Consider the following 16320-nt stretch of genomic DNA (forward strand, 5'->3'; position numbering starts at 1 on the left):
GCTTCACATATATGGCGATATAACAAGCACGCAGGTCAATACAATGAACACGGCCTGCTTCATTCCCAGCTTGGGGTTCCTGTGGGTTAACTCATATTCCACCATGTACAGAGTCAATGACCCTGCATGAGCCTTGCGCGATGTCCTGAGTAGGAATCGTCCAACCCCCTCACTTAACAGCTGAGATAGCTAAATCCAGTGAGGTCAAGTACTTCTTCAAGGTCATGGAAACAACTACAGGTTTTATAGTATTTAGTGATGTCATTTCCAAGCTTTTGTAGTCTACATTGGATGAACTGTCAAAAAGTCAGAGGCAAGCTATGGCCATCAGTCCAGTCCCTGGATGCTGGCGACAGCCTTGACAGGGCTGCTGGGGGGGACATTAGTGTCAGCCACTTCCTGCTCAGCCCTTTACCCTCAGCTCTGGCTTGCTTTCTTCTATCAGAGTCCAATAGTACAGAGCTGGCTCAGGCTTGGCCCCAGCAAGGCTCTGGACAGAACAAGGAATAAATCTAAAGAGCAAACCCTCCCCTTCTCTCTAATGCTAACACACAGTGAAGTCAAAGTGCTTGGAAATTCGCATTCTGGATTTTTATACTATAAGGGAGATTCAAGACCCTTGGATGGTGGGGGATTGAGCAAGGATTATACCACATGGCTTAGCCAAGGCAGCAGCTCTTGGAACGATGTCTTATTCAGAACTAGAAACAGTGTGGGAATGTTTTGAAAACTCTTCTCTAACACCTGAACCTCTCAACTAAACCTCACCTTGACTCTCTCTCCCCATAATATCAACCCCAAGTCTTTCTAAATAGTCTCCCTGAATTGCATTTTACATACTCAGGGCTTTAAAATTCCCCCCACCCCCACAGGCCCCTCACAGGCAAATCTTAATACCCATTTGAAACAGTTAAAAACTTTTTATTCTCAGTTCACTGGAGAAACAAAGCCATCGAAGTCAAATGCCATGCCTAAGATTCACAGGCTAAATTAGTAAAATTAAGATCTGAACTCGGAATTTCTATGGCAAAGTGTTTCTTTGTCCCTGTGATTTACCTTTTTCTCCCTCTTGCTACTCAACTTTGCAAACATATTTTGACTCATTGTTCTCATGCTTTCTGTGGACTTCTAGGGCATTCTATCTTTTCTCTCAAAATTATCTAATTTTGGGGGCACCTGTGTGGCTCAGTTGGTTGAGCAACTGCCTTTGGCTCAGGTCATGATCCTGGAGTCCTGGGATCGAGTCCCGCATCAGGTTCCTGGCCCCATGGGGAGTCTACTTCTCCCTCTGACCTTTTCCCCTCTCATGCACTCTCTCTCTCTCTAAAAAAATAAAATAAAATAAATAAATAAATAAATAAATAAAATATTTTAAAAAAAATTATCTAATTTTCTTTATGCCTCCCATTCAGATATCCACAGATTATAGTTTCCCACTGATCCTGGAAGCTATCACCATATAGTAGATTTTTCCATTAAAAATTACTTTTAAGGGGCACCTGGGTGGCTCTATGGGTTAAAGTCTCTGTCTTTGGCTCAGGCCATGACTCAAGGTCCTGGGATAGAGCCCTCCATCGGGCTCTCTGTTCAGCAAGGAGCCTGCGTCCTCCTCTCTCTCTGTCTGTCTCTCTGCCTACTTGTGATCTCTGTCTGTTAAATAAACAAATAAAAATCTTAAAAAAAAAAGAAGGCAATAGGATATGTTCAAAGTGCTTAAAGAAAATATTTGTCTATCAAGATTCTATTCCAGCAAAACAATCCCTCAAAAATGGCAAAATACATTGTCAGATAAGTAAAAACAGATGTTTTAAAAAAAAAAAAACAACTTTTAAGGCAACCTCTTTTACCAAACTTGTGTCTTTCATCTTGCCCCCACACCGTTCAGAGCCAGATGACTGCAAATGAAGCAGAATATAACTTAAAACCAAACACCTGCTGAACAGTGGGGCAAAGGTGGGGTCTGCCAACTTCAGTGTGTGTCAGATCTAACTCTTCAGTTCAACCGGGTCTGGTCAGTTAAATGCAAGCAGGGAAGATGTGGACCAGACCTCAGAGAAAACTGCTCCTGATTATCAGAGAGATGTAGAAGAAGCTAGATGCTGAGGGCCAGCCACAAGAGATTTTAATGAACAGAGGAAGCTATTTTTTCTGAGACAGTTTAGACATGGTTCTTCCTATAAGCTGAAGGATGGATTACATGACCCTTGTATAAATAGCTCTATCTTTATTCATGATGACAAATGCAACATTTTGTAAAGACTGGTTAGCTTGGATGGCTCACCAGCGGTGCACCAGACCAACAAGTTTCATCCACTAGATGGCTTAGCCAGTGTCCCCAGCCCCCTAGCATTCTTTGGCAGCAAGGACCGAGTCCACTCCTGGTACCCAGATCAGAGCTCAGCTGCCAGTACGTCTGAGTTGGTACCGGCCATGGCAATCATGAAACGTGCTGTTAAGGCGCCTTTGGTCCCAGGAGTGACTGAGCTACAGTCTGAGGATGGCGAGACGCAATTTCTGTAGGGGGACGATTTGCCCGAGATGCTATGGAGTGAAGAGCATTTCCCAAATCGCGTTCTCCACATTGCTAGTCATCCGCGTGAATGTGTTCTGTGGGAAATGAGCTTCTGTAACCAAAGAAACTTAGGAAACACAACAGATTCTATTTTCCCCTTAGCCTGAAACATTATTAACTTTAATATCATTTCATATACTTCCTGGATTATGAAACGTCCTTTTGTAAAGGAAATCTTTTAACATATGAGGAAATACAGCCTGTGAAATGCAGGGATGAAAGGACTCTCCTCGTGGGCCTAACATCTGGAAAACACTTCTCAATTCTGCCAGAAAAAAACAATGACACACAGTGTCTCTTTATCCATCTGTTGAGAACGCACTGGCTTTGGGTTTAACCCACCTTAAGGTAAGAACCTTAACTGTCCGTTTCTATACATAGTACCTAGTGAAGGGTTCGGCACATGAAGTATTTGTCAACTAACCAATACACGACCACAATTTGCATAAGAACATTCTCCTGCTTAAAATGTATCCCCCAGAATTGTTCATTCTGAAATTCCCCTCAAGCTTTGTCTGAATTGTTTTTTAAGAAACATTGTTACCCACAATGGCACCAGGCTCTGTTTGATGAGAAAAAGAGAAAGGGGAAGAGAAAGAGAAAAAGAAAGGCTAGGAGGACACTAGGGCCAGCGGCACTGTACCCTGGGGAGTTATTACAGATGACTGATGGTGTAAAGATTCTTGTGGAGAAGCCAGCTTGACAGTTCCCCAAGATTATTCACAAACCTTTTAATAGACTTGCCGCACCCTCTCTACACCTTTCTCCCCTCCCTCAGGCTTCCTCCTGGTTACTCCCCTCCCACCTTTCCCCACCAGTAGGCCTCCCCTTCACCTCACATGCCTGTCAGTAGATTAAGGACAAGTCGAGCTGGACAAGGGGACATAATTTGGCAGGAAGGGGGCAAAGGACTTCAAGTTTCCCTCCTCCAAAATGGCAAGATTCTTTCTGATGCTAATGAGAACTTCAGTCTCCTTTCTGATTCATCACTACGAAAACCTTAAAATTGTCCGGTGTAGGAGAGACAAGGACTCAAGTGTCTTTTGAGATTAAAAAAGAAGAAAGTAACCAAGGACTCTGGAGTGAGCAAGTGTCCTGAAGTCCCGTGAGGTGGGAGTCGAGAAGGCCAAGGAGAAAGTGGCCAGTGTGACCTCAGAGTTGGGACTGTTTTCTCTCAAGAGGCCATGTGTCCCTGTCACAGCAGGAAGGGTAAGGGAGGAAGGCTGCCGAGGTGAGAAGGCCTTGTCCTCTGCTCCATTCTCCAAACCCATCTGCTTCTGGGACTCCGACAAGCTCCCCACCTGTGGCATCATCACACTCTACTTTCCCTGGCGACTCTTCCTTCAGGAGAGAAGGCTGCTATGCCTTCTTCTCGAGGCAGCCATGCTAAGTACTCTGAGCGAGACGGTGGGGAAAGAGACCCGAGCTTTCTGAACATGTTCCTCTGGCTTCCAGCCCAAGAGTCTCACAGTGGAAGCTCCCCTGCCTAGCCTCTGCTGCCTCAAAGCAGCTGAGGCTAAACGAATCTCCTCCCTTCAGAGCAGGATCTTCATTCCCCACCAGTCATGCAACACCTACTCTTTGGCAGCCATTACAGAAGAGTTTTTCTTCAGGGCAATGTCCTCTCAGTGAGGGCGCGGATTCTCCACCCAGCCCAGCCCAGCCCCTCGGCCCACCGGCAGGCTGGCTGATGTCTGTCTTTCTCGCCTGCTGACTCTCTGAGTGACACACACACACACGCACACGTGCACACGGTGGGGGTAATGACAGACAGAGAAAGCAGTCGGGGGTGGCCGCCCACCTGCACAAGGAGTGCTCAGCAGGTTCCAGTCCTGACACGGTGAGATGTGTTCCTTTGGGAACCTGCCTGATTGGGGTTGGGGAGCACACCCACTCGCTGCGTAAACAGGCACACATGGCAATTATCGCATTAATCTCTGGAGGACTGGGGGAAATGGTAGAAGGTGGGGTGGGAGGAACAGGTTGAAAAGAAACAGGAGCATGGAGGCAGTGAGATCAAGGCGGGGTTCCCGTGGTTCTCCCGGACTGAAGCTGTAGATGCAGAGCTTCCCTCTTGGAAGCAGGTCTCTGTCAAGCTTCCATGGGGCTCTGGAAGAAATGCTGAAGGGCCTCTACTACGTACCCGCCTTTCACAGAGCAAATCCGAACAAGGAGTCTGAATGAGCTGGAACCGGGGATAGGGAGGATATGGGTTCTAGGGCCCTTTTAGGAAAAAAGAGGATCTGTGGGACACGGCTGCTTCCCAGGCTGGAGACAGCATCTGCTGGCAAGCCTGGGCTGGCCTACGGCTGGGTTTCTCAGCCCGGACACTGCTAGCATCTTGGGCTGGATGATTCTTGGTCATGGGGTAACTCCGGATAATTCTGTCCGTTGGATTCATTTGCAGGATCCCTGGCTTCTACTCACTAGATGCCAGAAGCACCCCACCAGCTGTAACAACGAAAGGTGTTTCTGGAATTGCCAAGTGTCCTGAGGGGTAAAAATAAGCTTCTAGTTGAGAACCACGGGCTGACAGGCTCTGTCCCAAGGAGAGTTCTTTGAAATCACCAACTGATCTCAGGTCAAGACATGGGTGCAACCAGCACCCGAGGCTGCCCAAAGGACCGGGCTGTTCCTCTCAGCAAAAGCATCCCTCCAAGCCCTCCGCTGACCGCCCCAGGAAGAGGAAGCTCAGGGAGGGCGAGCGTGGGGAAGGAAAAGGGACAGAAGCCAAAGGCCGACTCCACCAAGTACCACCTTCCCTAAGGGCAGCGCACCAGACGTCCCCACTGACGGCCTCCCTTCCGTTCTGCTTCATCCCAGCCCCGAGCGTGACGGCTCCTCTACCGCCCTGAGGGACTCAGAGTTCACACCGCAGAGCTGAAGGGCCACATTTTGTTCCACACATTTGTGGATCACATACTTTGTGACAGTCTCCTAAGTGCTGGGGATAAACAATGAGCAAAACAGCCACAGGTCCTGGCCCTGGTGAAGCCCAGGGTAACAGGAACCTGCAGTAAACAGATCAGTACACACACGTGCCCTCCAGCTGTGGGCACGAAGGTGCCACACCGGGCAGGGATGCACAGGGGCATCTGATCTGGTCCAGGGGGTCAGGAAAGGATGCGCTGAATCCTTCGGAAAAAAGAGTCACATGACCATCTATGACACGACCTTGGCTGAGACAGCAGAGGCCAGAAAAGCAGAGAACAGGCTCACTATGAAGGGGAAACAAAAAGGAGAAAAAAGTGAAGATGAAGGAATGCCATACAGCAGGGGACACAGGAGAAGAGAAAGGAGACTGGGGATGCCCTGTCAGAACGAACTCCTACCACCCTGTGTAGGTGTGGCACAGAAACGTCTATGAATTGTGAGGGGACCTCTCGATGGCTTCTCTCCCCATGTACGTAACTGTGCCAGCAGCCCCCAGGTAAGCCCGGTGCTTCCCTCCTGCTCTGTCCGAGGCACCAGCTCCCTCTCCTCAAATGTACCATTAACCTGACTTTTGTAATCATCAGTTCTGTCAGCCTAGTTGGAAAGTCACATCTGAGCTTCTCCCTGCAGATGCTGAGCCATCCACGGTCCCTCTTTGCCCAGGACCGAGATGTGCTCTAGATTTACATTCAGAATAGCCCTCATCCACCCGGCCTCTTCCCCTGCTCCCTAGCTGGCTCTCACCTGCCCGGGTGGGGAAAATCCTGTATTTCCCCCCCACCCCACCCCACCCTCTTCCATCAGGTAGTCTCTACCTGCCGGTGCACCCTTGCCCCATTAGCCATGTGTGTTGGCTGCTATGGCCCACATGTGGACCCTTCTCAGAAGCCTAGCTCTGGCAGAGAGACCTGCCTCACCAGGAATTTAAGTCTGCCTTTGGAGGGCGGGTGTCCGATAGGCAATAATTATCTGATGGAAGGGGATCTGTGATCCATCCCATTTTCCCCTGGGCGGGGGGACCACCTCTGAGTTGCAATTCACATTCTGGAGCTGCCTGTGGGATGAGACTGAGGTTAAAACTTTTAGAACCATATCTCTAACATTTTTCCCCCTAACCTATCCTGCTTCCCTCATATCCTTACAGTTTTCTCTGGAAAGCAGTCCCTCAATAAATCACTGCCATAGGAATCTGTCACAACGTCTCTTCACAGGGAATCTGACTTAAGGCATTATACCCCTTTCTCATCAGGGTTTTGAGCAGCCTTACAAAGTGGCAACCCCCCACCCCTGAGTCACAGAGTTGGCGGTTTCTAGGGGCAGAGCTGTGTATACCCCTCAGACCATGTTCACATTTTAGGAAAAGGACACAAGGTACAGCCTTGTGGGCAAGTAAAAGTACATACGGACTACCCGGCCTGGTTCCCCGCATACTAGGAATTCCATCCCTGGACTTGAAGAATTTGAGAACATGCGATCCAACCCATCTTTTGGTGGAAAAGGAGGCTGAGGCCCAAATCAGCAAAGTGACCTGGAGTCACAGCGTAGAACAATAAACGGTCACGTGCTTCAGGATGCTTGACTCTCCGTATCTCCTTTACTCCCAGGTCTGGTGGCTCAGTGGATTAAGCCGCTGCCTTCAGCTCAGGTCATGATCTCAGGGTCCTGGGATCGAGTCCCACATCAGGCTCTCTGCTCCAAAGGGGAGCCTGCTTCCTCCTCTCTATCTGCCTGCCTCTCTGCCTACTTGTAATCTCTCTGTCAAATAAATAAATAAAATCTTAAAAAAAAACAAAAACAAAAACAGTCCTGTCCATATCATTACCACCTTCTGGGGGGAGGACAAAGCCAACCCTGGAACTTGGCAGCCAGAAAGTCAGAGTTGTCTTCCCACCCCCACTCCCCACCCCAGGCCAGAAAGAAGGGCAGAGGAGCAGGTGGGAAGAGTGAGGCCAGAGAGCTCCCAGTAAAACACAAAACCTGCACCCTGCCCCCCGCAAGGAGGCTAAGCCTGTCAGTCCTGAGGGCAAAGTATTTTATTACGTCTCAGCTCCCTGAGCATATTTAACCAACACTGCGAGTGTCCCCACACAAACAAGCTCCACAGGCAGCATCTGGCTTAGCCAGGGGCCCAGGACTGATACCCAAGGCTCGGCACACATGCTGGCTGTTCCAAGCCCCCAGACTGGATGGCCAGCAGCCCTTTCTCCCACCACTGAGAGGATGCAGCAGCGCCCCTGAGTCCGGAGGCAAAAGCACCCCAAGGAGTCACTTCCTACTGGACATTTCACCCCCCATCCCTACCCTTCTCTTGCCGGTGGGAAGATGGCAGAATCAGTTCGACAAAGCCAGCCAGGAAAAGGCAGTGCCGCCACCCCCCGCCCCCAGCCCAACCCTGCCTAGCTCCCAGGCAGCAGCAGGATGCCAACGAGACCAGGGTCAGGACCCGCGTGCCCAGGAGCCCGGCTTAGCATCATGGGCCAAGTACTGCTCTGTCCTGGCCACGGAGGCCCATCCACAGCGGCACAGCGCAGACAAGGCGTTGATGGGCCAACAGAAGTCCATCCGCACACCTGGGAAGAGGACTCACATAAATACCACCAAACAGAGAGGGTCAGGGGTGCCACGCCGGAGCAGGAAGGCACCCAAGATTGTGTGTGTCCATATATGCAGGGCTGCCATCCTGAAAACCTCTTTGGTTAAGTCCAAATAATTCCAGCACACTGTTATGTGATGTTTATCCTCTCTACTCCCTCTCTGAGCTCTGGCCCCAGAGCCCACCGCGGAGAGAACGGGTCTTTTAAAGAAGGTTTTCTTCATCTGCCGAAGTTGGGGTTGGATTACATGGGGGCTCGATATTCTTTCTTCTCTAGTCATGCATAGGTTTGAAAATTTCTATAAAAGGTTTTAAATTTTCCCAAGATTGAACCATTTATCTAAATAGGTCAGGGTCATGAACACATTTTAACAGAAAATCCTATTTTAGTCTAAATACTTTATTTTTTTATTTTAGGTATTTTTATTTTAGTCAAAGTAGTGAAAAATGTTAATAGTGATGGTAATGGGAGGGGTAGAAATTAGAGATTTTTAAATAATCTTTTTATTCTTTCCTATATTTTGAATCTCATCCTGCAATAACTTTTGTTTTTAATAATGAGAGAAAACAAAGACTAATGGGGAAAAAAGAGGGAGGCAGAGGGAGAGACAGGGAGAGAAGTCCTCCTTCCCTGCAACCCAAGATGCTAGGCAGGCAGACATTCTCAGAGCCTCTGAAAAGCCAGGACAGAGGCAGCTGACCCTCTGCTAAGCCATCCAGGCTGGGATGCTGCTTTGCTCTGGGAAAAGGTGAGTGTGTTGTTCTGACAGCTCCGTGCACAGGCTGGCCAAAGTCCGTGACTGAAAGAGGAAATTAAAGAGGATGCACCCTATGATGGTTAGCTAAAACACATCACCCCTTCACCCCTTCTACAGATTCTGCTGATGAGAGACTCCGTGTACTTTTTCAAGAAATTCAGGAACCAGAGAACGAAAGAGGAGCGAGTCTCAGGGCTCCTGGGTGGCTCTGTCGGTTAAGTGTCTGCCTTTGGCTCAGGTCATGATCCCAGGGTCCTGGAATCAAACCACATACTGGGCTCCCTGCTCACCAGGGAGCCTGCTTCTCCCTCTCCCTCTGCCCCTTCCCCACTCTTGGTCTCTGTCTCTTGGTCGTTCTCATATAAATAAAATATATATTAAAAAAAATAAAGGAGAGGGTCTCAGAAGACTATTCCTTTGAGGATCAGGGACAACAGGTACATGAGGCTTGACAGACCCTGTACACAGTGGGGGCTTTGTGGAGGGTCCATTGTATTCCAGAAAGACTCTGCTGATGCTACCAGGAAAACAGGTCTTCCACCAGTCCCCAGCTTATTCTCCTCTCTATCCTATAGTCCTCAGGGATCAGTCCTTCTGGTTATCATCAGTTATTGCTTTCCCATTGTCCCCTGTCCCCTCCACCTAACCAGTCACTACTTTCCATTCGGTGTAAGCACTCAAACATTCATTGTCTCACAGATTACAGAGAGACAAGGAATCCTAGCATCGTGCACAAACCCCTCATTTCACCAGTGAAGAACTGAGGATCCCAAGCCAGGTGACTTCTGAAAGACACCCCGCTCGCTGGCTGGAGGAGCAGGACTGGGATACAGGACTCGGGGCCCCCAGTTCACTCTGCACAGCACTTCCATACCACTCAGTTCAGTGCTAAAACTCCGTCTCCATGGGCAGTTCCCTCTAATTCTTTTGTACACAATTAGTCCAGCCTCAGGATCTCACGTGGAAGCTACATCAGGTTGAAGCCTCTTTTGCTGCTGTATCTCACTTCCTCTGAACGTGAAGACCGTGAGGCTCAGACCTGTGAATACTCTTAGCAGATTTCGTGAAGAAAGGAGGGAGCTCCTAAGGGTCATGGAAGGCTTCCGGTACCTTCACCTGGACCCAGAGTGGGAGGAGGATTCAGACTGGCCAGTCCGAGGAGGAAGACAATCCAAAGAGAGAGAAATGGGCGGGAATGAGGAGGACACAAAGGGCTGTTCTTGGCAGTGGTTAGGAAGGCAACACCAGGAGGAGAAGGTCACGAAGGACCCTGAGTGGCAGCCTCAGTGTGTCTGGATTTGCTCACTGCCTCTGAGCTCTTCCTTCTTCCCTCTCCGGTCCCCTCCCCCTGCCAAACTGTGAGTTTCTCACAGTTGAGAACACTGCTCAGCCTCTATAAGGCTTCCCCTGAGCACATCACTCTACTGCACTCCAGAATTCCCCATAGTAGCAGATTCATTCAACACCTTTGAGTGTGGGCTCCGCACAAGATGAATAAGAATGGAAACCGTCCTCAAGAGCCTTTGGTGTCTTAACGAAGCCGAAGTCATGAGTAGAAATACCTACCATAGAAAAGAGAACATTCAGTGCTGCACTTGAGTTCTGATTTGTACTTATTTATAGGCCTGTTTTATATATGTTCTGCCTCTTTCACATGTTGGTCCTACCTTCCCATTAGGGTTAAATGTTTCTCAAAAACAGAATACATCTTTTGTTTCTCCATTCACTCTGCTAACGCCTAGATTCTTTTTCTTCTTCTTCCTTACAACAGATTCTCAATAAAGTCATGGACTGATGGGAGACTATATCACCATTAGCATTCTTCTGTTTCACAGGCCTCTAGGAGTTTCCTTCTCTGGAAATAAATCCACTGTCCATAAAATGGCATCTTCATTGACATATAGCAAGTACACCTAGCTAACAAATATTTAGCACACCACATCAGAGGAGACACTCAAGAAAAAATGTTTCCAATAAACATTTTTCTTCGCTTTCATTTTTCCCGCCACAATGCCTTCTGAGCAGGTGAATTAATTTATCGTTGAATATCCTTATTTTAATTAATGATTCATGTGTCACACACTAGACAAGGCTGATAAGCCTAGTTGGCTCCCTGAAGAAGCTGCAGGCCAGTTTCATATATTTTGTGGCTACAGGAAGCACTCTGACTCCCCAGTAAGAACAGTGTGAAAGCAAAAAACTAGCTTTGCATCTTCAGAATCCAAGACATATCTTTGGAAAACATGCTCAGTAAATTTTCACTGGTGGTGATAATGAAATACCCAGTCCTACGTGCCTGTGTATCCCCTAGGGTCCCATCCTGAGAACACGTGGGTGAGGCTGATTAGGTCTGCTGCTGATTAGGGTTCCAAAGCACACTGGGTTCCAGGAGCACTCAAGGTGTTGCTCTGCTCACCTGTCAGAGACCCCAGGCTGGTCACCTCCACTCATAAGCAGCCTCATCCACTTACCCCAGTGTTATACAAATATTATTTTCTATGTGTGCCATGATGTGAAAAAAAAATGGGAATAACTGTGTAAGATTACCATCTGTTAGGGACATTGAGGAGGGAATTCCTCACTTGAGTAGGTGCCTACATCAGACAACAGATGTGAGAGCCCTTCCCACTCAGACCATATTCCTCACTTTGTCTCTCCTCTCTCTCATGGACTCTCATTTTCGGGCTCCGAGTCTACCACTCCCCCAAACCCTTCTCTTTTTTCATCTCTTGATTTCCTACTGTCTAGTTCACTCCGCTGCTAGAAATTCTTCTTGTTCTTCCCCTTTCCCCTAAGATGACAAAATTCATTGCAATGGACCATTCCTGTTGGTTTAGGGGTATAACAAGGTTGGAACAGAACACAGATGATGAACAATAATGTTCATTGTTTCCCCAGTCAAGGAGTCACTGGAAAGAATCACTTTTTGCTTTTACCATTCTCTGCAGAACTTTCTTTGTACTATGAACGTACTAGGATTAATGGTGATAGGTGACTAATGTAAGAATGTATATAAACTATTGAATGGAGCTTTAGCATGCCTATTTCTGGAATTATGTATTTACCTGAATATTTTCCTGTGAATTCTATCCTGAGACTCCAATATAGCTGAGGAGGAAAAAGAATCATGGCTTCTATTTGTTAAGCACTTACTCTCTACTGGATACTGAGGCAGTACACAACGCACACGAACTCTCATCTTCACAACCATGTGCAAGACAGGTCCGATTTTAAGTTCACAGAAGTATGAAAGCAACAAAATCCAAACTTAGAAAGGCTAAGGGGACTTGCTGAAGCTCCCACAGTCAATCGTAGAACCAACATGCAAACCCTCATTTGGCTCTTCTCAAAATACTGCATTGTGTTGCTTCTTGTATTGGGGATGGGGGATAAAAAATAACCATATTGTTGTAACCTGGAACATACCTGAGAACAGAGTTAGGAAGGCAGGCATTTACAACAGCTGTGCCAGCAGAGGAACTCGTTTCTAACCAACTGCACATCTTTTTTTTTTTTTTTAAAGATTTTATTTATTTATTTGACAGATAGAGATCACAAGTAGGGAGAGAGGCAGGCAGAGAGAGAGAGAGAGAGGAGGAAGCAGGCTCCCTGCCAAGCAGAGAGCCCGATGCGGGGCTTGATCCCAGGACCCTGGGATCATGACCCCAGCGAAAGGCAGAGGTTTTAACCCACTGAGCCACCCAGGCGCCCCGCCAACTGCACATCTTAATCCCATCCAAATGTTACATCGTTTCAACGCCTTTGATGTGTTCGCCTTAACTCAGTGGTTTCTTTCCGGCCATGGACATTTGATTAGGTGGGAAGACTGTCCCAGCTAGTTCCCTGGCTAGGAGGGTGACCTTGTAAAGTGGGACAAGGGACTCCCAGCCACACAGTTGGCCTCAGTCTTCAGAGCAGGGGAAAGCTGTTCTTTCCTACCAATCCATCTCACCGTCCCTCCTCTGCTTAAAAACCTCTGATGGCCACCCTTGCCAAATCCCTTCCAAGGCCTGATTCCAGCCTGACCTCTCCAGCTCGCCTCTCAGCTGCTGCCTCTCCCTCGACCAGGTCAATGACCAGACCCTGCTTCTTGCAATTCCCTCATATTTCATGTTCTTTCCTATCTCTAGACTTTTATTCATGTTCTCTCCAGTGATTAGAAACCCCTCTCCACTCTTTCACCTGGAAAGCCTCTGCACATACCCTGGTTAAGTGTCACCCATGCCAGGGAAACCTTCCCAGAGTCATTCGCTCTCATCAGCACTGAGAGGTCTTACTGTGGTCATACAACCGGACTTTGGGCAGTAATCAGTGCTTCCCTACATGTCATTCTCCCCTGCACGGCTTGACATCCCTTAAGATTTCTTTTTTAAGATTTTATTTATTTATTTGACAGAGATCACAAGTAGGCAGAGAGGCAGACAGAGAGAGAGGAAGGGAAGCAGGCTCCCTGCTGAGCAGAGAGCCCGATGCGGGGCTCGATCCCAGGACCCTGGGATCATGACCTGAACCGAAGGCAGAAGCTTTAACCCACTGAGTCACCCAGGTGCCCTTTGACATCCCTTAAGAACAAGGAACAAGTCTTATCTGTCTAGGCATCTGTCCTAGAACCCAAATTAGCTCTCAGCAGGTGCTCAGCAAGTGTTCGTTGGACGAATAAACAAAGGAATAAGTTAATAAGCTGAATACATGGCTCTGATTAAATCCAAGCAAGCAGAAGGGAGACAAGAAAAGGTGAGGAGAAAAAAAAATTTCTCAAAGAGTTCACGAAATGCCTAGAAGTCTCTTTCATTACTAGGAGGACAGGGTTAGTAGATAATTCGAGGGGGTTTATCAGGGATTATCACTTAATAAGCCCTTCCCAGGTGTATCTTCCAGGGAAGACTTCATCCTCTAATCGTCTCTGCAAGAAGAGAGGCTGTATCACTCTTATTTCTGATGAGCTCAGGAAGGATTAAAACAAAACGGCTAAGATTCTGCCTTCCCATCCAGCTACAGTTTCAGCTGTAAACTTGGCTCTGAGAAGGTAGAAAATTCAGAATGGACACTCAGCATGAATGTGGTCCACAGTCCCTTCCTGGAGGGCCCCAAAGATTAGGGGAAAACTTGCTGATCTCAGAATAAGTACAGAGAACTTCATCCCTCAGGGCTGGAGAGGGTACCTAAGATGGGAGAAGCCTGCGCCTGGGGGGGGGAGCAAGAGAAAACACAGCCTCTTTGGAGGGCATTGCTAGGAAACACCCACTGAACGCTGACAGCACCAAACACAGGACATTCGGGCCTGGAGGTGATGGGGGAATAAAGCAGCTCTCGGGGAAGGTAACCCGGCCCTCTCACTGGCAAAGCTAAGTCGGAAACTCTAGATCTTGGTCTGAGGGCTCTTCCCTCTTAAACTTTGTGGGGTAGAGATGTTCTCTCTGCTGGGAATGCTTTTCAGGCTCAATCCTGACAATTCATCATCTCAGGAAGGGAGGCAGGCACTTGGGTCAAAATTCTGCCCATCCTTCAAGGCCCTTCTTACGCCCCATCTGGATGAAATGATCCCTACCTGCCCCGCTGGGGCTGCTTCCCCTGGCTGGTGCCCCAGGGGCCTTCCAGGCTTGCTGAGAGACCTCGCAATCCCCACATTCAGACCTACCCACAAATCATTCCCTTGGCTAAATTCTGGTGATTTATTTAATCTGGGAGGTACACATTTCTCTAGGCAGACTGTCTGATGTTCAGCATGAAGTTAAAAAATATGGATAATAAGAGGCAATTTTTTATTGGAGAAATTGCGATGCTCATTTTACCGACACTGGCACCTTAAATTTTCTCAAGAATGTTTTGATGTAGATACTAGTATGATAGCTTTTTTCTCTGGTGAGGAAACTGAGGCACGGAACGGTTGAATAACCCATCTGCGGCTGCACAGAGAAGAAGTGACCAGGCTACAGAGATCAGTCTGACCCCAGAAGTTTCCACAATACATTCTGCACTTGGTACAGTAACTGAAACAGATTAAATGCTCCACAAACATTAGATGCTATTTAAATGCTATTTAAATAGGTTAATATCAGCTCCCCTTAACCCTCTGAAAAGAGAGAAAGAATGAATCACTTTATGTGAATGAATCAATTTGTATTCATCTCATCTAAATATTTTACTTCCCCGTGCAAGGAGATTAGTGCCTACTTCTAAACCTTTTTCATTATTTGCAGGTTATTATAATATTTATCACACCATATAATAATTATTTACTTGTCTGTCCCCTGTATAAATCTGTGAACTGGAGGACAAGGTCTTGTGTTTCTTTGTGTAGAGAATAACGGCCATGGTTCCCTGAGTAGGAACGTGCTCAATAAACATGGTGTATGAATGGATGAATGAGCTAATCCAATCATCTAGAATCAAAACACAATGGAATATTCCAGCCATAACTAGCTCAGCATGGGCAAACATAGCCTAGAACAGTGGTTCTCAAAGGGCTCTACAGAGCCAGCATTTTAGGGGGCCTTATTGGAAATGTACATTCTCGCATCCCAACGAGGACCTTCCAATCAGAACTCTGGTGATGAAGCTTAACATTCAGCAACTGTGTTCTAACAAGCTCTTAGGGGATGCCTGCTAAAGTTCGAGAAACACTGATCGGGGCGGGGTGGGGGGGGGGGGGCGGTTGTTTGCTGTGTGTAGCCTCAGTTGCTATGTGGATGTATCCAGGAGCAAAAAGAAGAGAGATTGGAGGAAAGAGAAGCCTGAGGTTGAGTGGGGGAGGAGGAAAGATGACAGAAGAATGTGGGGAGATGGAGAGGGAGGAGAAAGGGAGTGGGTGAGGAGGAGAGACTGATTCACCTTGAAATCTCCTGGGAATGATAAGGGTTCATGATCTCAGCTGGGCACTACCATAGCAACAGGTACAGCATCTCTCCCCCGCTCCCCTGCCAACGGTCCAGCATTGGACACACCTAGGCTGAGACCTGAGTCCTGCAGAAGGTTCTAAGTTTGAGTTGGAAGGACCTAGTGAGGGGAAAGCTTAAGAAAAAGGCACCCCACATTGGCTCTGGTCCCCAGCTGGGCTCCTGCAAAGGCTACTTGGCAAGGGAAGAAGACACAGCAAAGTAGAGGCACTTGGGTTTGCTGTAGGTTCACAGACTAACACAGCCTGGCTTGGGTGGATGGCTCGGCTGCCCTGTGGGATGCTGTGAGAAAAGAAGAGGGACTTAAGAGGAGAAGGAAGGAGCCCACCTAGCTTCAGGGTTGGAAGGAGGGGAGGGCAGGGAAGCAGGGCTAAGAGAGCAGGGAAGGATTAGTCCACAGGCCAGGAGAGGAGATCAAATGGGGAAGGGGCATACCAGCAGAACTCACAAGAGAATTCAACGCCAGAGACGCTGGTGGGAGAATCAAGGAATAACGAGGACTAGAAGGCTCACAAGACCGTCCCAGCTCTTCGCTGGGAATGGCTGGAGCTTCCAGGGTCCCCACAA

The 16320-nt window shown here is 47.9% G+C and overlaps 1 protein-coding gene across 7 annotated transcripts in view; it reads right to left on the reverse strand.

The window, feature by feature from the left end:
* Positions 1-16320, reverse strand: part of CACNA1E (calcium voltage-gated channel subunit alpha1 E) — a 501197-nt gene that overhangs the window by 148063 nt on the left and 336814 nt on the right. The gene's annotated exons all lie outside the window — the stretch shown is intronic.

This window comes from Meles meles, chromosome 17 (assembly GCF_922984935.1).
Source record: "Meles meles chromosome 17, mMelMel3.1 paternal haplotype, whole genome shotgun sequence".
Classification (NCBI taxonomy): Eukaryota; Metazoa; Chordata; class Mammalia; order Carnivora; family Mustelidae; genus Meles; species Meles meles.